At 41.3% G+C, this 20,546-nt stretch overlaps 1 protein-coding gene across 1 annotated transcript in view; it reads left to right on the top strand.

Annotated features, from left to right (window-relative positions):
* LOC124606041 (rap guanine nucleotide exchange factor 4) overlaps positions 1-20,546 on the top strand; it is a 181,068-nt gene that overhangs the window by 123,262 nt on the left and 37,260 nt on the right. The gene's annotated exons all lie outside the window — the stretch shown is intronic.

Consider the following 20,546-nt stretch of genomic DNA (forward strand, 5'->3'; position numbering starts at 1 on the left):
GTTATTATAAGAACCGGACAGCATATGAAAGGGTGTCGGGTGGCGTCTGCCTCTATGTCCTTCACACTCTGCACAGCGAGTCTATCCCTCTCCAAACACCTTTAGAGGCTGTCGCTGTTCGGGTGTGGACGCCACAGGCTGTTACCGTCTGCAGTCTTTACCTTCCACCGGATGGTGACGTCTCGCAGCATGTCCTGGCTGCGCTGATAGCCCAATTGCCGGCACCTGTCTTGCTATTGGGCGACTTCAACGCCCATAACCCTCTGTGGGGTGGGTCAGTGGCAACAGGTCGAGGCGCCATCGTTGAGCATTTATTGTCGCAGCTCGATCTCTCGATTTTAAATGATGGTACCTTCACACACTTCAGTGTGGCGCATGGCACATACTCCGCCATTGACCTTTCAATCTGTAGCCCTAGCCTCTTACCGTCTGTCCAATGGAGTGTGCATGATGACCTGTGTGGTAGTGACCACTTTCCGATCTTTCTGCCACTACCACAGCGTCACTCTTCTGGGCGCCCTAGCAGATGGGCTATGAATAAGGCTGACTGGGACTTGTTCTCCTCCACTGCCGCTCTTGAGCCTCTCTCTACTGACGACATTGATGCGGTGGTTCAATCGGTCACCACCGGCATCGTTACTGCCGCCGAATCTGCCATTCCCCGCTCCTCTGGGTCCCCTCGGCAGCGGACTGTGCCTTGGTGGTCGCCTGCGATCGCTGCAGCGATTATAGATCGCCGGCGGGCGCTACAGCGTCACAAGCGACATCCCTGCATTGAACACCTGATCACCTTCAAACGGCTGCGTGCGCGGGCCCGCCGCCTTATGTGTCAAAGCAAGCAGGAGTGCTGGGAGCGGCACGTGTCCACCATTGGCCTCCATGTCACTCCATCGCAGATCTGGGCCAAGATTCGACGCGTCTATGGCTATCGGCCACCCGTCAGCGTCCCTGCGCTCTCACTGAATGGAGCAGTTTGTACTGACTCCGACGTCATTGCAAACCACTTAGCAGAGCATTTTGCTATGAGTTCCGCTTCTGCGAATTACCCTAAGGCCTTCCGCTCCATTAAAGAGCGGATGGAACGTCGGAGCCTTTCGTTTCGCACCCACCATCCAGAATCGTACAATGTTCCATTCAGTGAGTGGGAATTCCGCAGTGCCCTTGCCGCTTGTCCTGATACCGCTCCTGGACCAGATAGCATCCACTGCCAGATGCTGAAACACCTCTCAGTGGACTGCCAGCGACGGCTCCTCGACCTTTACAACCGCATTTGGGTCGAGGATGAGTTTCCGTCGCAGTGGCGGGCAAGTATCGTCATCCCCATTCTGAAACCAGGCAAGAACACTTTGGACGTGGACAGCTACCGCCCCATTAGCCTCACCAACGTTCTTTGCAAGCTTCTCGAATGGATGGTGAGCCGGCGCTTGACTTGGGTACTGGAGTCTCGGGGCCTTCTGGCTCCATCTCAGGGTGGGTCCCGTAAAGGCCGCTCCGCCGCCGACAATCTGGTGAGCCTGGAGTCGGCCATCCGTACTGCCTTTGCCCGCCGTCAGCACCTGGTCGCTGTCTTTTTCGACATGCGGAAGGCGTACGATACGACATGGCGTGATCACATCCTTTCGACGCTTCATGGATGGGGTCTTCGGGGCCCTCTGCCGATCTTTATCAGAAATTTTCTGTCATATCGTACCTTCCGCGTGCAAGTCGCAGCCTCATATAGTTCCAGCCACGTCCAGGAGAACGGTGTGCCACAGGGTTCTGTTTTAAGTGTCTGCCTGTTTTTAATAGCCATTAACGGGCTCGCTGCGGCCGTGGGAAATTCTGTCTCTGCTTCCCTGTATGCTGACGACTTCTGCCTTTATTACAGCTCTACTGGCATTGCAGCTGTTGAACGTCAGCTACAGGGCGCTATCCGTAAGGCACAGTCTTGGGCTGTAGCGCATGGGTTTCAGTTTTCGGCAGCCAAGACCCACGTTATGCATATCTGCCGGCGCCGAACAGTCCATCCTGAGCCGCGGCTTTATCTTGCCGGCGAACTCCTTGCTGTGGTGGAGACCCACAGGTTTTTGGGGGTGGTTTTCGATGCCCGGTTGACTTGGCTACCTCATATCCGGCAGCTTAAACAGACGTGTTGGTGGCATCTAAACTCTCTGAGATGCTTGAGCCAGACCCGCTGGGGCGCCGACCGCTCTACCCTGTTGCAGCTCTACCAGGCGTTAATCCAGTCCCGTCTGGATTATGGGAGCCTGGCTTATGGCTCAGCATCCCCATCTGCGTTACGGGTGCTGTACCCAATTCTCCACAGCGGGATACGCCTTGCCACTGGTGCTTTCCGCACCAGCCCTGTGGACAGCATACTAGTGGAGGCAGGTGTACCTCCACTGCGGTTCCGACGCCAACGTTTGCTGGCCGCTTATGCTGCCCATGTTCTAAGCTCGCCCGGGCATCCAAACTATCGTCTCCTGTTCCCGCGATCGGTCGTCCGTCTGCCAGAACGTCGGCCCCATTCTGGTTGTACAATAGCGGTCCGCATCAAAGAGCTTCTCTCTGGGCTTCAGGTTTTCACTGTTCCACCTCCTTTCCAGGCGCCTCTGCGTACACCCCCGTGGTGTGTTCCTCGCCCTTGCCTTCGGCTCGACTTGGGACAGGGCTCGAAGGACTCGGTCCCTCCAGAGGCCTTCCGCCGCCGCTTTTATTCCATCCTGGCCATGTATCAGGGCTCTGGAATTGTTTACACCGACGGTTCGATGGTTGCTGGTCGTGTCGGGTATGCGCTAACTCTAGGGGACCATTCCGAACAACGGTCCTTGGCGGCTAGCTGCAGTGTTTACACTGCTGAGCTAGTCACCATCTTTCGAGCCCTCGAGTATATCCGCTCCTGCTCAGGTGAGTCCTTCGTTATCTGCAGCGATTCCCTGAGCGGTTTACGAGCTCTCGACCAGTGTTTTCCTCGTTCTCGTCTGGTGTTGGCTATCCATGAGTCCCTGCATACTCTTGTGCGTTGCGGCCGCTCTGTGGTCTTTGTGTGGACCCCCGGTCATGTCGGTATCCCGGGCAATGATGCGCTTTGGGACGCTGAATGGCGCGATCGGATCACACCCAATAAACTCCGTGCCATTAAGGAGACGGCGACTGTGTGGCGCTCATCCATGCGAACCAACCGCAGGGACTCAGTCGTCCTTTGTCGGCTCCGCATTGGCCACTCCCGGCTAACACACAGTTATTTACTGCGCCGGGAGGACCCTCCTGTATGTCGCTGCGGGGCGGCTTTGACAGTGGTCCACATTCTGTTGGCCTGCCCCCTTTTAGCTGCGGTCAGGCAGACATTTGCGCTGCCTGATACTCTCCCTGCCGTTTTATCTGATGACCCTGCTATGGCTGCCTTAGTTTTACGTTTTATTAGGGCAGGGAGTTTTTATTCTTTAATCTGAGTGTTTCTGTTTTATTTTATTGTTTTGTGTTGATTCTGGCCTTTGGCCGACGGTTTTAACCTAAGTTTTTAATGTGTTTTTGGTGGTTAGCTTTTCCATTTTTTTTGTTCCTATGGTCGGCCAACCACCGTCACACTCAGTGTGATTTTATTTCGTTTTGTCTGGTCCTTGTCTATGTTTCTTTTGTTCTGTGTCGTCTGTCTCCTATTCTGTTGAACATTTTTTATTCTCTGTGGGTATTTTTAGTATTTTGGAAAAAGGGACCGATGACCTCTGCAGTTTGGTCCCTTTACTCCTTAAACCAACCAACCAACCAACAGGCTGTATTATCCTTGCATGCGATCCCAACCACATCTGCTTTGCATGCCATTTCGTCCAGGGAGAGATCTGTAAAAGCATAAAGAATGGCCCTCACATTTTTTGGCTGTCTTCAAAGCCAGAAAATTTTTAGAGACTGTTCTGGTAGCAGTTCATTACCCATCATTGCACATAGCACATGAAACATGTGGGATGGGAAATCACTGGAACATGCTCACCCTCAATTTTTTGTAACCTAGATTCCAGCAGTAGCACAAAACACTGGAGTACAGCTTCATTGAACACAGCATAAGATTGTCAGTGTAAAATATCATGCAACTGTTTGATCATGTTTAACTCCAACTATAACAACATCAATGTAAACTGTTCCATGTCAGATAAGGGTCATTGTAATCAAAAAATGACCTCCACCTGTGTTAACCAAAGTTACACCCTGGTTGGCCAGAAAGGTGGAAATTTTGTGTTACAGATCTTGTTGTTGCTGGAGCCTGTGCTGGTACTCCAAGCAGTTGTCTCCGGCATAGTGATTCTGGCAGGTGATGGGTCCTGACACTCCCCTTCAAAGCAGTGGTTGTGGTGGAATCCATTTTTTTGTGCATCCAATTAAATAGGGTCTCTGCATTCTTCATTATGAGGCTACCACATAGGGGAACTCTTCCTCCAGTTATTAGACACATGATTATGACTGTAGTTGACACTTCACTGTATTTATTCATGATACATAGAATAATGATACAGTGCACAAATACAATATCAACATGGTAGCCATCACCAAAGAACATAAGCATGTAACTCATATTGATCAATACAAAGATAAATCTCATATTTATATCACATCTAACTCTGAAATCAATGCTTGCTCTCACTCCATACTGACTGTCCATTTAAGCCCACCACAGTGTCATCTAAATAGCAAATAAGTCTTCTTTCTCTTTCAAAAACAATGAAATTGTATAAATAAATGTGCTCCAGTTGTCAAGTGCATGGATTTGGAGGAGGAATTTAAAAATTTTGTGAGAAGAAATAAATTTCTTTAAGTTGTAAGATGAACATCAGGAAGGAAGAAGTTAATGCTTTCCTAAAGATGTTTATATGATACTATGAATGCAGATTCTCTGTTCACTATAGATCAGGGAGAACTACAGTGGGAGCCAAGTGAGAGGGTGAATATAACTTTATTTAATGTCGAGGGCTAACTCTAATCATTCTAATTACCACAATCAAAATTGTAAATTTCTTCATCATGCATAAAACTGTCAAAAACGCTGCACTGTGTGTAGAAAATTTCCAGATACAAAACAAAGCCAGTTTCAAACATTACTAGGCACAAAATAAATAGACTCAAGAACACAAATGATATTCAATTTCCTGATGGCAGTATCACTGAAACAGATGGCGTTAAATTCAAATCTTTGGTTGCTAGATTCGATGAATTCTCCCTAACACTAACACCAAACACAGAGAGAGGAAAATTAATATCAAAAGCAGATCTTCTAAGTTTACTTTGACAGGCATTGTGTACTCCACCAGAAAACACCATTTTTGTCAAATCAACTGGTAAAGTGGTTACAAAATTATTAGGGCACTGAAAAGTAATAACTCTTCTGGTTATTTTGGTATTTCAACCACAGCTCAAAAATCTTGAGATGATTTGACAGTGTATCCCCAAAGTAGCCTTTATAATCAATCAATAAGTGAAGGTGTTTTCTTCTGAAAGGCTGAAATATGTGGCAGTAATAAGGCTTTATCAAATTGGAAATAAGCGCATGACCTCTAATTATCTGTGTTCCCAAACTTCTTGAGAAGGATGCTTAGAACACCATATTGAAGCCAACAGTTCCTACAAACACTTCCCTACTGAGAAGGTAATACATAATTTCACAAATTTCTGGAATAACTAAAGAAAAATCATCTTGCTGGCACTTTCTGTGCTTTTGCCAAGACCTTTGAATGTGTAGTTCATAAAATATTAATGGGGAAACTAGACTAATGTGACATTAAAGACATTTCCCTTATAGGATTGGAGTCATAATTAACAACAGAAAACAGAGAGACAAATTAGAAAATGATGTTACAGAAATAAGACTAAATTCAGAATGGGGAAACATTGAACATTAAATATGGTGTCAAGAGATTTAGTGCATCACCTGCTTGTGTTCTTGACCTCCTAGTGCTTTCTGTCTTTAAAGATAATAAATTTTATCAAAACTTAAAGGTGCCTCCTCAAACCTTTTTTATACAGTGATGTTGTTTGGGTTGAGTTTCTCCAACAAGCCTCTGCAGAATAAAGGGGAAAATTAGACCTCATGTATAAAAGCAATAATAATTATTGAGGGTAATTAGTTAGACTTTGACTTTCTTGTCAATGTTCGTCTTGACAAAACATACATGCACTACATAGAGACAAATACTGAAACAAAATTAGAATTATATATTAATACCTTCAGCTGCTGATGGGCACGGCAAATCATCGAGTAAAACTGATGTGATATCTGGTGTTCCCCAGGGAAGGGTCCTGGGACCTTGACTGTTCCTGATCTATATAAATGACCTGGGTGACAATCTGAGCAGTTCTCTTAGGTTGTTCGCAGATGATGCTGTAATTTACTGTCTAGTAAGGTCATCCGAAGACCAGTATCAGTTGCAAAGCAATTTAGAAAATTGCTGTATGGTGTGGCAGGTGGCAGTTGACGCTAAATAGTGAAAAGTGTGAGGTGATCCACATGAGTTCCAAAAGAAATCCATTGGAATTCGATTACTCGAAAAATAGTACAATTCTCAAGGCTGTCAATTCAACTAAGTACCTGGGTGTTAAAATTACGAACAACTTCAGTTGGAAAGACCACATAGATAATATTGTGGGGAAGGCGAGCCAAAGGTTGTGTTTCATTGGCAGGACACTTAGAAGATGCAACAAGTCTACTAAATTGACAGCTTACACTACACTCGTTCGTCCTCTGTTAGAATATTGCTGCGCGGTGTGGGATCCTTACCAGGTGGGATTGATGGAGGACATCAAAAGGATGCAAAAAAGGGCAGCTCGTTTTGTATTATCATGTAATAGGGCAGATATGATACGCGAGTTGGGATGGAAGTCATTAAAGCAAAGACGTTTTTCGTCGTGGCGAGATCTATTTACAAAATTTCAGTCACCAACTTTCTCTTCCGAATGCGAAAATATTTTGTTGAGCCCAACCTACATAGGTAGGAATGATCATCAAAATAAAATAAGAGAAATCAGAGCTCGAACAGAAAGGTTTAGGTGTTCGTTTTTCCTGCGCACTGTTCGGGAGTGGAATGGTAGAGAGGTAGTATGATTGTGGTTCGATGAACCCTCTGCCAAGCACTTAAATGTGAATTGCAGAGTAATCGTGTAGATGTAGATGTAGATTGATATATATCAACAGGGACATGTGAAAATGTGTGCCCAACCAGGACTCAAACCCAGGATGTCCTGCTTACATGGCAGGCACTCAATCCAACTGAGCCACCGAGGGCACAGAGGATAGTGCGACTGCTGGGACTATCTCGTGCACGCCTCCCACAAGACCCACAGTCTTACCTTATACGTCCACACTCTACATTCGTAGTGTCCCTACTCAACACACTCATTACCCCTTAAGAGTTTGGGTAATATGTGTGCATCTGCCCAGAAGAAGGAGGTCATGGCTGGTATTGCCAGAACTATATACTTATATGGATGTGGTGTCTGTTCTTCCAGACATGTCAGAAAGAACTACCAAACAGCTTAACCCTTAATCTTACAAAGACTCATGTTATTAAATTCCTTACAAATAAAAATAAAATACAGCTACTGTAAGAAGAAATTGATGGGCATCCACAGGATGAAACTCCATGTGTGAAGTTCTTAAAAATCCTGATAGATAATAAACTAAGGTAGTACCAGTGTATAAATGACTTAACAGAAACATCAGTTCTGTCAGGTTTACACTTAGAAATTTCTCCCACTCAGTTCACCTGCAAGCTGGAATGCTAACATACTTGCATACTATCTTGTGGCATAATCTTTTGGCATCCACCTAAGGTGACACAAGTATTTGTGTGACTGAAGTCTGCAGCAAACATATTGTGTGCAGTTGATAACCAAACATCTTGTAGAAGCACCTTTGGGGAGCTATGGATTGTTACTCTTACATTTCAGTACATTTCCTCTCTTACATTGTTTATTATTATGATAAATAGTGAGGAAATGTAGAATGAACTCTTTGGTTCAAATGGCTCTGAGCACTATGGGACTTAACATCTATGGTCATCAGTCCCCTAGAACTTAGAACTACTTAAACCTAACTAACCTAAGGACGGCACACAACACCCAGTCATCACAAGGCAGAGAAAATGAACTCTTTGATTCACAACCATAGTGCTAGAGGTAAAGTTAATTTGAATATCTTTGTAGGGTTCAGAACTCGGTTTTAAATTCTGGTCCTAAAATTAAACTGGGTTGCCAGTAGATACTAGGCAAGTAATTGAAAATATTACCTTATTAGCTAGCCATCTTTTCTGTAATTTTTAGAATATGTCAATTCAGACTCATAATGTTAGTGCAAAGTTACATAAATATTTTTCTTGAGTAACTGAATTAAAATAGCCGCTGGATAGTATAAGACCAGTACCAGTTCTGTATTTTTCAATATAGCTGATTTTTATCCATTAGGGTATTATGTAAAGTAATCAAAATTAGGACTAGTTGTAATTTTCTGTTCACATATTTTGCAGAAGTAACCTGCAGTAGCTGTTTCACCTGTAAATGTATAATTTCACTTGTCCCATGGCCCTGAAGATTCTCCTTGATTGTGAAACTTCCAGAATGAAATACATGAATGAAAGAATGGACAATGAGTGAATGAAATAAGTTTGTTAGGAATATATTTCATAAGCTAGAATGTAGCCTTATTTCTTAAAAGTAAAACATTACCAGTAAAGAGAACAGAAAATAAGAGAATAGATGGTTTTGTAATGGGTTGTTGCAAAAAATGCTAAGGATTGGATGGCTAATTTGGCTAACTAATGAAGAGGAACTGAACTGAATCAGAAAAACAGAAAATTATGGCTCAACTTGAATGAAATTGCTATGACATGCTAAAGCATCAAAGAAAAGTTAAGCTGGTATTGGAAGCAAGCTTGAGGGCTAAACATTTTAAAGAGAGAGCAAGGCCTTATTGCTGTAGGCAGGTCACATGTAATTCAAACAGAAATACCTTATCATTATGGACAGCTGATCTGCTTCTGCAGAAGTAATGGCATAGTATCGTAATCAAAATGAACAACCAAAGAAATCAGAATCATCATCAGTGAGCAAAATATTAGCATCTTTAGAACAATATCAAGTAGATAAACATGAAATTAAACGCTACAATAGCAGAATGTAAATGAAAATTATGATCCTTCATTTTAATGTAGTGTTCCCCAAAGTAAAGAGCCAAGAAAAGCTTCAAGATTGAACACAGTGGATTACCAGTGAAATATTAGAATTGCAAAAGAAGCTGTAGGCTCTGATATGGATGAGACAAGCTGAAAACTATAAAATATTACAAATTAAATACAGAGAAAAAGTAAGAGAGGCAAAAAGCAAGAGCAATAACACCACCATAATGAATTCAAAAAACAAGATAGAGAGCTTGAAATAACAAAGCTTGCGTGTGTGTGTGCGCGCGCGCATGTGACCATACATGCTTAAATTGCACCTTTATATGTCCAGATTCACAATGAAGTAGGCCCAACCCAATATTAACCTTTTCAGTGCAGTTTTGGGGATGCAAATTTTCTTGGTGTACCAGTACTATATTATCTCGTGTTTAGTTCTTTATTGTGTGATAATGCCATATGTGCCAGAAGCTGAAAATGTGTGTTTGAAAATCAGAGAACAGTTGAAACTAGCCGATAGAGTGGAATAAAACACTTTGTCTCTAATAAATTGAATGTCTCTGTTGAAAAGATTAATGAAAGCCACATTTATATTGAAAACCAAAAAATAACTTCATTGATCTACAAGGCAGTTGATGATTGACTGCAAAAAATGTGGAAATAAAATGAAATCAGAAAACTGAAACTTACAACATATTTTAGCCTTTCTTAGTCATGTGAATGTATTTTTATTCACTTGACAGCATTTTGTTTTCATTTGACGTGAGAACTGTAAAAGAGTAGGGAGCAGCAAAATCACTAAACGTCAACACGGCTCACCCGGAGACTAACTCCCTCCCACTGCAGCCCAGACTGTTCTGTGTATGCACAAATCTGGCAGCTTGGGTGCGCCAGAAAAATTTTTCCGGGCAGCTTCTGGTTGCTTGTTACTACTGTTGGTACAGCTAACAGCCACTCTTCAGGTAGCCAGAACTGGGAAAGGGTACTGCCCATCGGCAACTCAAGAGCACATGCATTTGAGCCCACTGGAAACTGCTCAAATGAACTTAATGTAAAGAGGTGTAACATCACACTCATTGACAGCCAGTTTATTGTTATGAAGTATTCAATAGTCTTCATCCTAAAGCCTTTGATACATTTTGCTGTTAATCAGTTCTTAGCAGTCAAAATTACAAAAATTTTACTGAAGACTAAAACAATGAAAAATTACCAAAATTCTAAAAGCATCCTGGGTTTTTCTTGGATTTCTTGGATTTCCTGGTTTTCCTGGAGAGTATATACCCTGTTGTTATACTTCTCAATTGGCCACAATCCCATTTTATTTATGAACTGAAAAAACCAAATGTTTATGAGAAACTGCTCTGCAAATAATCTGAGTCAACAAAATTGTTTATATACCCACCAAAACTTCAAAAACATCAACATCAATATCCATCAGAATTTAGAAAGTCATTCATCAAAGTCTCCACTTTCACGGCTTGATAGAATGTGAAAGACAACATTTCCACCACCCGAATATCAATGCTAGCAAAGTTCATTCGAATAAAACCACTGTTCATCTTGGTCACAACAAAGTCTTGTTAGCAGCACTTTCACAGTCTGATTTATGTGCTCCTAAAGTTTGCTGGAATTGGCATTATGTACCACAGTGGTAAAGTGAATTGACATTCTCATCGTTCGGTATTACTGTCCATACAATTTTGGGTTCTTTTCACAAAAACATAATTTCATATTCCTGCACACACTTCACAGTGGTCAAGTGAATTGACATTCTCATAGTTCAGTATTACTGTCCACACAATTCCGGGTGCTTTTCATAAAAACATACTTTCATATTCCTGCACACACTTCACACATGCATTGTCCATCATACCTTGTACTACACATCCTCTGTTTGACTGTTGATATCACTATTGCTGTACCCTGCCTACAGATCTTGTATCATTATCATAAATTACATAAATCTCTATAAAAGTTCTTGACTGCATTTTTCACAATTAATAATATACCAAAAAAGAAATTTACAAACTTTTCCACACTTACAAAGCAAGAAACATATTTATCCATTGGCAAATGAAATAATCACAATTACATCTTTACATTTAAAACCCTCATAGTATGTAACATCATCATAATTACATATGCTGGTGGTAACAAAAGAAGGAAATAGAAAATGAAAGAAAATCATGGCAAAAAATTTTATATGCATAATTAGCAATACCTTCACAACCTATATAGATCAGATGAAGTACAGGATGCAAATTTTACTGTTGTTGGTTTTTTCACTGACACTAGTAATGCTACGATAATTGTCAGTCGGTACTAGTAGCAGCTGAAGAAGAGGATGCTTGTAGTACCAGAGACGAAAAAAGGAACAAAAGAAACACCTGTAAATTTTTTATCCCATACTTCAGTTGACTTGCATAGGTCAGCTGAAGAATAAGATACTAGTGCTAATGAAAGCAGAAAAGTCGACCTACATTAAATTTGTACTACATTCTGCAGTTGACCTATACAGATCAACTGAAGTTTGGGATACATCTCATATATGTCAACTGATACACTACTGGCCATTAAAATTGCTACACCAAGAAGAAATGCAGATGATAAATGGGTATTCATTGGACAAATGTATTGTACTAGAACTGACATGTGATTACATTTTCACGCAATTTGGGTGCATAGATCCTGAGAAATCAGTATCCAGAACCACCACCTATGGCCGTAATAACGGCCTTGATATGCCTGGGCAATGATTCAAACAGAGCTTGGATGGCGTGTGCAGGTACAGCTGCCCATGTAGCTTCAACACAATACCACAGTTCATCAAGAGTAGTGACTGGCGTATTGTGACGAGCCAGTTGCTTGGCCACCATTGACCAGATGTTTTCAGTTGGTGAGAGATCTGGAGAATGTACTGGCCAGGGCAGCAGTCAAACATTTTCTGTATCCAGAAAGGCCCACAGATCGTAACACATCTGAAATGTAACATCCACTGTTCAAAGTACCGTCCATGCGAACAAGAGGTGACCGAGACGTGTAACCAGTGGCACCCCGTACCATCGCGCAGGGTGATACACCAGTATGGCGATGACGAATACACACTTCCAACGTGCGTTCGCCGTGATGTCACCAAACACGGATGTGACCATCATGATTCTATAAACAGAACCTGGAGTCATCCGAAAAAAAGACGTTTTGCCATTCATGCACCCAGATTCGCCGTTGAGTACGCCATCGCAGGCGCTCCTGCCTGTGATGCAGCGTCAAGGGTAACCGCAGCCATGGTCTCCAGGCTGATAGTCCATGCTCTTGCAAACATCGTTGAATTGTTCGTGCAGATGGTTGTTGTCTTCCAAACATCCTGATCTGTTGACTCAGGGATCGAGACAAGGCTGCACAATCTGTCTAGAATGAAAAAATTCTTCCATAGTATCTCAAACTAACTATGAATGAAAATAAGTACTGAATGAATTGGAATGAGCAAATCATTTAAATTAATATAAGTTCCAAAAAGTGTATGCAATGTCTTTCATTTATATCAATTTACAATGATGATGCCTCTCCGCAGAAGATAACCAATTTATTATCTATGACTCAAAAATAAAGACATTAATGTCTATGAGTAAACTATGATGTTATTGTTCAAACCCGATGGGTTGTATCCCCTTCTTCAGTTGACCTGAATCTTTCATTGCACTTTGTCACTTTCTTTGTTGAAATCATACGTGTATTGTGATAATGCAATAAAACAGTGTATATTTACTTTTACGTAAATAACTGATTGCCATAGACGATTAATTCATGAGTGGGTGCATGTGTTCAGATTATTTATTTAAAACAGACTAAAAGATTACAAAAGCTTGGTCCTTAGAGAAACACATTTAGTAACATAGTACCAAACAATTTGTTTTACCAGCCAAAAATTCTATTGAACTTCCATGACAAAAATATGAAAACTCGCATTACACAGATACGACAATACACTTTGAATTTTTCGTTTCAATGTTAACAGCTTGGGATACATAATTATATACATACAAACTTTATGACGCAAAACACAGTGCACAGAAACAGACATATCTTTACTTATTGTTATTAAAATATTTGTTCCTTATTACTCTTTGGTCTTTGTCATATGTTGCCATAGCATATATCCTCTATTACTTTTAAAGTTATGGTAAAATAATAATTTCTAGTAGATATTACCTGATTTGATCTCGTCTAGCAACATGTCTTCTTCACAACTGAGTGTCACCAAGGTTTGCATCACAGAACCATCCCTTGCTCCTCTGTTTTTGTGACTACATCCTAAAGCCAAACAATGCAGTTCATAATCACAGAAAATTACCAGAATGGCACTATTGAAGCATTTGATTTCTTAGTACACGATATGTTTTGGAAACAATTGTATGTAGAGAAATTGTAAAATGTGGCATGAACTGTACAGTCTATGTGCCACAGTGAGTGCCTAATTTCTCGGACTCAACAGCAGCCTGTGTAAATAGCATCATCTGTTTAGCCATTCAACAGAATTTACTTTGTTTCCTTTACAGACTGAAGTAAGCTGTACTGACAACAATCAATAATACTAGTGACAAGCATTGAACTTGTCCCCCTTTTGCAGTTTATTTATTCTAACAGTTATAATACAGATTCTTCCATAGCTTGCTTTTGTTAATTCAGTTCAATTGAAAACAATTTTTCAGTCCCAGTTGAACGTGTTGTCATTATTTTACAGTATGACTAGTTTCAAGCTCCCTGGATCATCTTCAAATCTGTGTAGTTTCATCAGCAGTCCACCATGTTTTTATCACACACACACACACACACACACACACACACAATGGAATACAGTTCAGTTTGTTTATTTCCAGCTGACATTGATATAATTTTCAGAAATATGGGTAATGTCACCACAGTACTATAGAGTAGTACACATTAATATAATCATATTTCATTTCAACAGTCAGTTTCATTAAGAAGTAAGTACATGCACTGTGACACATTAATGTGATTTTATTTTATTTTATTTTTATTTTATTCAGTAGGATTAAATTGTGTGAAATGAGTAAACATACACTACCAAACTAACAAAGTATGATGAATATTCAGCATCCCAGATGTGTTCGAGAAAGAATTCAGATATTCAGAGCAAACAATGGGTATGTCATGTCAGTAGGTTTAGTGTATTACATAGTCTGTAACAATTCAGAAACAAATTTTAAGAAGAAATTTCTTGTTGTTTTTAGGCCTTTCATGTGCTGGTAGTTTATTTTTCCATCAGAGTTTTGTTTAATTGCACTATGTTACATAATATTTTGTCATGCTATTATGGTAGTGGCGGTCTGGACTTGTTTGCACTACCCAACATGTATTGTAATATCTACAGATACATTGAAAGATTCATTCACTGTGATAAAAGCATTACCAGCCTCGTGAATAGCAATTTTTGGTGTTTGTCCTTATTTCTGTAATTTTTCATTTGAGGTAGTCAACTGTGCAACAAGAATAACCACACATTCATCATCTACCATTGACCATGTAGCTACAGGTGTAGGCAGAGAAAACTGTGATGTACTTGTCAAAAATCTGGGACCGTTTGACCATCTATGTCAGTCAGATTATAAATGTAAAAGCTTGTGTAAAAAAAGAATACAAACTGCATGTATATAAAAGAGTCTACTATCCATCAGCTTCACAAGAGTTTTCCTTAAAGTTAGCACATGAAAGTTGGGAAGGAGTATACATAGAAACCAAAGTGAATGGCAAGTTCTCTAATTTTATGTCTGAGTTTAAATTAAAATTTGAAGAAACATTCCCAAAAGCATTAATTCCCATTGGAACACCCACCAACAATAAATGGATTACTAAAGGAATTACAAAAAGTGCTCAAACTTGTAAATACCTAAGCCCCATTAAAAAGGACAATAGTGATCCAGGTTTTTTTTCCACTACTACAGAAACAACAAAAAAATCTACAAGAAGGTACTCAATACTGCAAAAAAATCAGCCAATGGTAGGTTCATAAATTTAGCCAATAATAAAAGTAAAGCTACATGGGCTGTAGTGAAACAAGAAACAGGAACTGTGAAGCAGAGAGGTACAAACACACAAATCAGGAACAAGGAAGACTTTGAAAGTAACCTGAAATAATTAGCAAATTATGTGAATACCTACTTTAGCAGCATTGCAATGAACTTACAGAAACATTTTCTAAAAGGTGCTAATCAACCAATACAGTAGCATACAGCAAACTCAATGGTATTGCTTCCGAATACTGAGGAGGAAGTATGCAATGTTGTAAGGCACTTAAAGAACAAAAACTCGGCAGGTTTAGATGAAATCCCAATGTGTGTGCTGAAAAAATGCATAAATGGTATCAAAGCTCCACTAACAGAAATCATAAATGAATCCTTCAAAACTGGTTGCTTCCCTGACTATCTGAAGCATGCCAAAATTTTACCAGTTCACAAGAAAGAGAACTACAGACCAATAGCCCTATTGTAATGCTTTTCCAAAGTGATAGAAACAATAATGAAAAACAAGCTTTTGAGCTATCTAAGTAAATTCAACCTCCTCTGCAACGACCAGTATGGTTTCAGACCTGGCAGAGGTACAGAATCTGCAATAGCACAATTTACAAAAACCGTTTTAGAAGCACTAGATGAGAACAGCTATGTAACTGGCCTTTTCCTAGACCTGTCTAAGGCATTTGTTACAGTTGACCACCAGAAGCTGTCCCATAAATTAGAGGCAGTAGGAGTAAGGGGAGTGGTTCTCAAATGGTTTCGTTCATATCTGGAAAACAGAGTACACATGTCTCCAGTGGATCAAAGCACAGTGAGAAACATATATCTGATCCACAATATATCAATATTGGGGTCCCTCAAGGAAGTGTACTAGGCCCTGTATTATTTCTGGTGTATATAAATGATTTCCCGCAACATATCAGCCATGGAGAGAAGGTATTGTTTGCGGATGACGGCAACATAGTAATCACCAGTAAGACACCAGCACAAATGTTGGAAAATTCTACTGAAGTGCTGAGGGATGTTCACAAATTATCTCAGGAAAACAAAGTAACTCTTTAACGTAAAGAAAACAAATACAATATGCTTTAGAATGAACAGAAAACAGAGTCCTTTAAATTTAAAACTAGATAACATTTCCATAGATGATGTACCCACAACAAAATTCTTAGGGTTGCACATCGACAGCCAAATGAAGTGGAATTAACATGCTGTGAAACTCTCCAAAAAGATATCCACAACATGTTGTGCACCTAGAGTCCTTGTATCTGCATGCATTAGTGAATGTTTGAGAACTGTATACTTTAATTATGTTCATTCAGTAATCAGTTACAGTATTATTTTCTGGGGAAACAGTGCTCAGAATTTATGAACAGTATTTATAATGCAAAATCGAGCAGTAAGAATTATAAAAAAAAAAGCAGTAAGTGGGCCCACTGCAGAGAGCTTTTCAAAATGTTAGAAACTCTAACTGTTCCTTGTGAATTTATATTCCAAAATCATAGTGTACATAAAGGAAAATATAGAAAAATTATAGCACAAATAGCAGTTTTCATAACTATAGTACAAGAACAAGTCACTGTCTTCACCTAGACTGGAAGAATAAACATAAGACTCAAAATAGCTTCTTGTATGAAGGTGTAAAACTGTGTAATAAACTGCCGCAGAAAATAAAAGCAGCAGATAACGTGTACCGTTTTAGGAAAAATCTTAAATTGTTTTCGCAGGAACACTGCTTTTACACTATAAGTGAATTCCTTAGTACAAAATGATTGTAAATAGCTTTTGTTTCACAGTATTTTGATAAGGAGCAAAAATGATTTTAAATAACTTATATGTGACACTGTTTAACTACTTGTAACAACAAACTGCATAAATATATGAATGTACACAACTGACAACAGCCATATATTTTAAAATGTCCATGGATGGCTGAATAAATAAATAAATATTAATCATTAGTTTGGTATCATACACCTATGAACAAAATGCCCTCACTAGATATAACTGGAGATAACATTTACGTGTGTAGTAAATATTTTACCTTCAAAAGTTTTCTTCTCAGATCCATAATACTAATTTTGTTCTGTTTGCTGCTGAATACTGCAACTAGCCACAAATGCTTCAAAATTACTTTATTTCAATCCTGCAACCAGTTTTGGGCTACCATGCCTATCTTCAAATGGCTAACATTTCCAATTTCATTGATGTTTTGGTTTGCAGCACATTGGCTACTCCTGCACTGCACCAGAATATTTAAAAATCTTCAGGAGCAGATGACATGCTGCTTATCAGAACATAAAGGTATCTGCAATTACTGTTCTTATGTGTAATTAGGACTCATTATACATCCATGTAATTGTCATGTATACTGGATCAACACAACACAAATTAATAAATAAGTAAATGGAACTGGAAATGTTAGCCATCTGAAGTTGGGCATGGCAGTTCCAATGCGGTTATGGCATTCAAATACAGCATTTTAAAAGCAATTATGGCCAATTGTGTTATTCGCTAACAGTCTTTGGCAGCAGCTGACTTCACAAGTTCCAACATGTATATGAGAACATTATGTTCTGTTTCTCAAATTAGGAAAACAAGTAATTTGCTATACTCCAGACATGTTTATACAGATGATTTAATTAAATCTAATTATTTTGTGGATTGTAGACAATAGTGACACAAAATGATAAATGAGTTAATACATTTTTACTTTTTAGTGGCATATGTGCCATAATGAACATTTGGGAGTAATTAAAACTGCCAGTCATGGACATAGCTTTAACTTGTCAAAAAGTTTAACAATGTTTGAGAACTGAAACCATCTTGATTTTCCTTTCCTGTGAGTAATAAAAAAGCAAGTCTAAAAGAATATAGATCTGTTAACTGTTAGCAAATAGATCATAGGAGCACACACACACATTCTTTAGGTAAATGGCAGCAAGGCATGAGAAGGATCAGCCTGTGCACTCATTGTGCATGCCTGGGGGAGGCATGATAGACAAGATAGGCTATATTTCATAGACTTGCACCATGGGCTTGAGACCTGTAGTGTCCCCTAAATGGGTCAAGGGGTGCACTTCACCTAGGTAACTGTGTGTAAAGTGCGCACAAGGGCTTTTTAGATTCCACACGCCTCCATCTAGTCCAGATAATGATAGCTGGTGAGAGCCTGAAGACTCAGAGAAACGCTCCTAGCCTGCCTCCACTCCCTCCACCCCAAAGAAGAATTAAATTCATAATGATCAACATTTGCTACAAAGTTACTGGGTTTGAAGCATTTGCAAAAAGCAGTTAATCTCATGTAGCACTAGGTGCAGCAGATGGCTATAACTCTGAATTGACAGCAGCAATACTGGAGGAAATCTAGGAGTATATCTAAAGGAGAAGTACATGGGAAATTAAGGTTTTGTACACTGATGAATCAAAACATTATGACCAGCTGCATAATACACTCCTGGAAATGGAAAAAAGAACACATTGACACCGGTGTGTCAGACCCACCATACTTGCTCCGGACACTGCGAGAGGGCTGTACAAGCAATGATCACACGCACGGCACAGCGGACACACCAGGAACTGCGGTGTTGGCCTTCGAATGGCGCTAGCTGCGCAGCATTTGTGCACCGCCGCCGTTAGTGTCAGCCAGTTTGCCGTGGCATACGGAGCTCCATCGCAGTCTTTAACACTGGTAGCATGCCGCGACAGCGTGGACGTGAGCCGTATGTGCAGTTAACGGACTTTGAGCGAGGGCGTATAGTGGGCATGCGGGAGGCCGGGTGGACGTACCGCCGAATTGCTCAACACGTGGGGCGTGAGGTCTCCACAGTACATTGATGTTGTCGCCAGTGGTCGGCGGAAGGTGCACGTGCCCGTCGACCTGGGACCGGACCGCAGCGACGCACGGATGCACGCCAAGACCGTAGGATCCTACGCAGTGCCGTAGGGGACCGCACCACCACTTCCCAGCAAATTAGGGACACTGTTGCTCCTGGGGTATCGGCGAGGACCATTCGCAACCGTCTCCATGAAGCTGGGCTACGGTCCCGCACACCGTTAGGCCGTCTTCCGCTCACGCCCCAACATCGTGCAGCCCGCCTCCAGTGGTGTCGCGACAGGCGTGAATGGAGGGACGAATGGAGACGTGTCGTCTTCAGCGATGAGAGTCGCTTCTGCCTTGGTGCCAATGATGGTCGTATGCGTGTTTGGCGCCGTGCAGGTGAGCGCCACAATCAGGACTGCATACGACCGAGGCACACAGGGCCAACACCCGGCATCATGGTGTGGGGAGCGATCTCCTACACTGGCCGTACACCACTGGTGATCGTCGAGGGGACACCGAATAGTGCACGGTACATCCAAACCGTCATCGAACCCATCGTTCTACCATTCCTAGACCGGCAAGGGAACTTGCTGTTCCAACAGGACAATGCACGTCCGCATGTATCCCGTGCCACCCAACATGCTCTAGAAGGTGTAAGTCAACTACCCTGGCCAGCAAGATCTCCGGATCTGTCCCCCATTGAGCATGTTTGGGACTGGATGAAGCGTCGTCTCACGCGGTCTGCACGTCCAGCACGAACGCTGGTCCAACTGAGGCGTCAGGTGGAAATGGCATGGCAAGCCGTTCCACAGGACTACATCCAGCATCTCTACGATCGTCTCCATGGGAGAATAGCAGCCTGCATTGCTGCGAAAGGTGGATATACACTGTACTAGTGCCGACATTGTGCATGCTCTGTTGCCTGTGTCTATGTGCCTGTGGTTCTGTCAGTGTGATCATGTGATGTATCTGACCCCAGGAATGTGTCAATAAAGTTCCTCCTTCCCGGGACAATGAATTCACAGTGTTCTTATTTCAATTTCCAGGAGTGTAGTTTGTTTGTCCATCTTTGGAATGAAATACATCAGTGGCCCTGCAGGTCAGTGATCTGACAGTTTGGTGGTAGGTTTGTGGAGGTATATGCCATTGGATGTCTACACAGGTTATATATTTTGCATAAATAACATGATGATGGCACCCGATAATGACCCAGATAGGTTCCATAGGATTTAAATCAGGAGAATTTGGTCACTGAGACATCAGTGCGAGTTGATTATAATGCATCTCAAACCACTATAGTATGGTTGTGGCTATGAGACGTGGATAATTATACTACTGAAAGATGTCATCACAGTTGGGGAAGACATCAAGCACTGAGTGGATGCAGGTGGTTTGCAGCTGTTAACATATTTTTTATTACTACCACAGGTCCCATGAAAGTGCAGGAGAACGTTTCTCATAGTTTAATACTGCTCCCACCAGTCTGCGTCCTTGGAGTGGTACACATTTTGAACTGCTGTTTGCATGGGTAATGGTGTTTGTGGAGACGAGGTGTGA

This window comes from Schistocerca americana, chromosome 3, assembly GCF_021461395.2.
Source record: "Schistocerca americana isolate TAMUIC-IGC-003095 chromosome 3, iqSchAmer2.1, whole genome shotgun sequence".
NCBI lineage: Eukaryota > Metazoa > Arthropoda > Insecta > Orthoptera > Acrididae > Schistocerca > Schistocerca americana.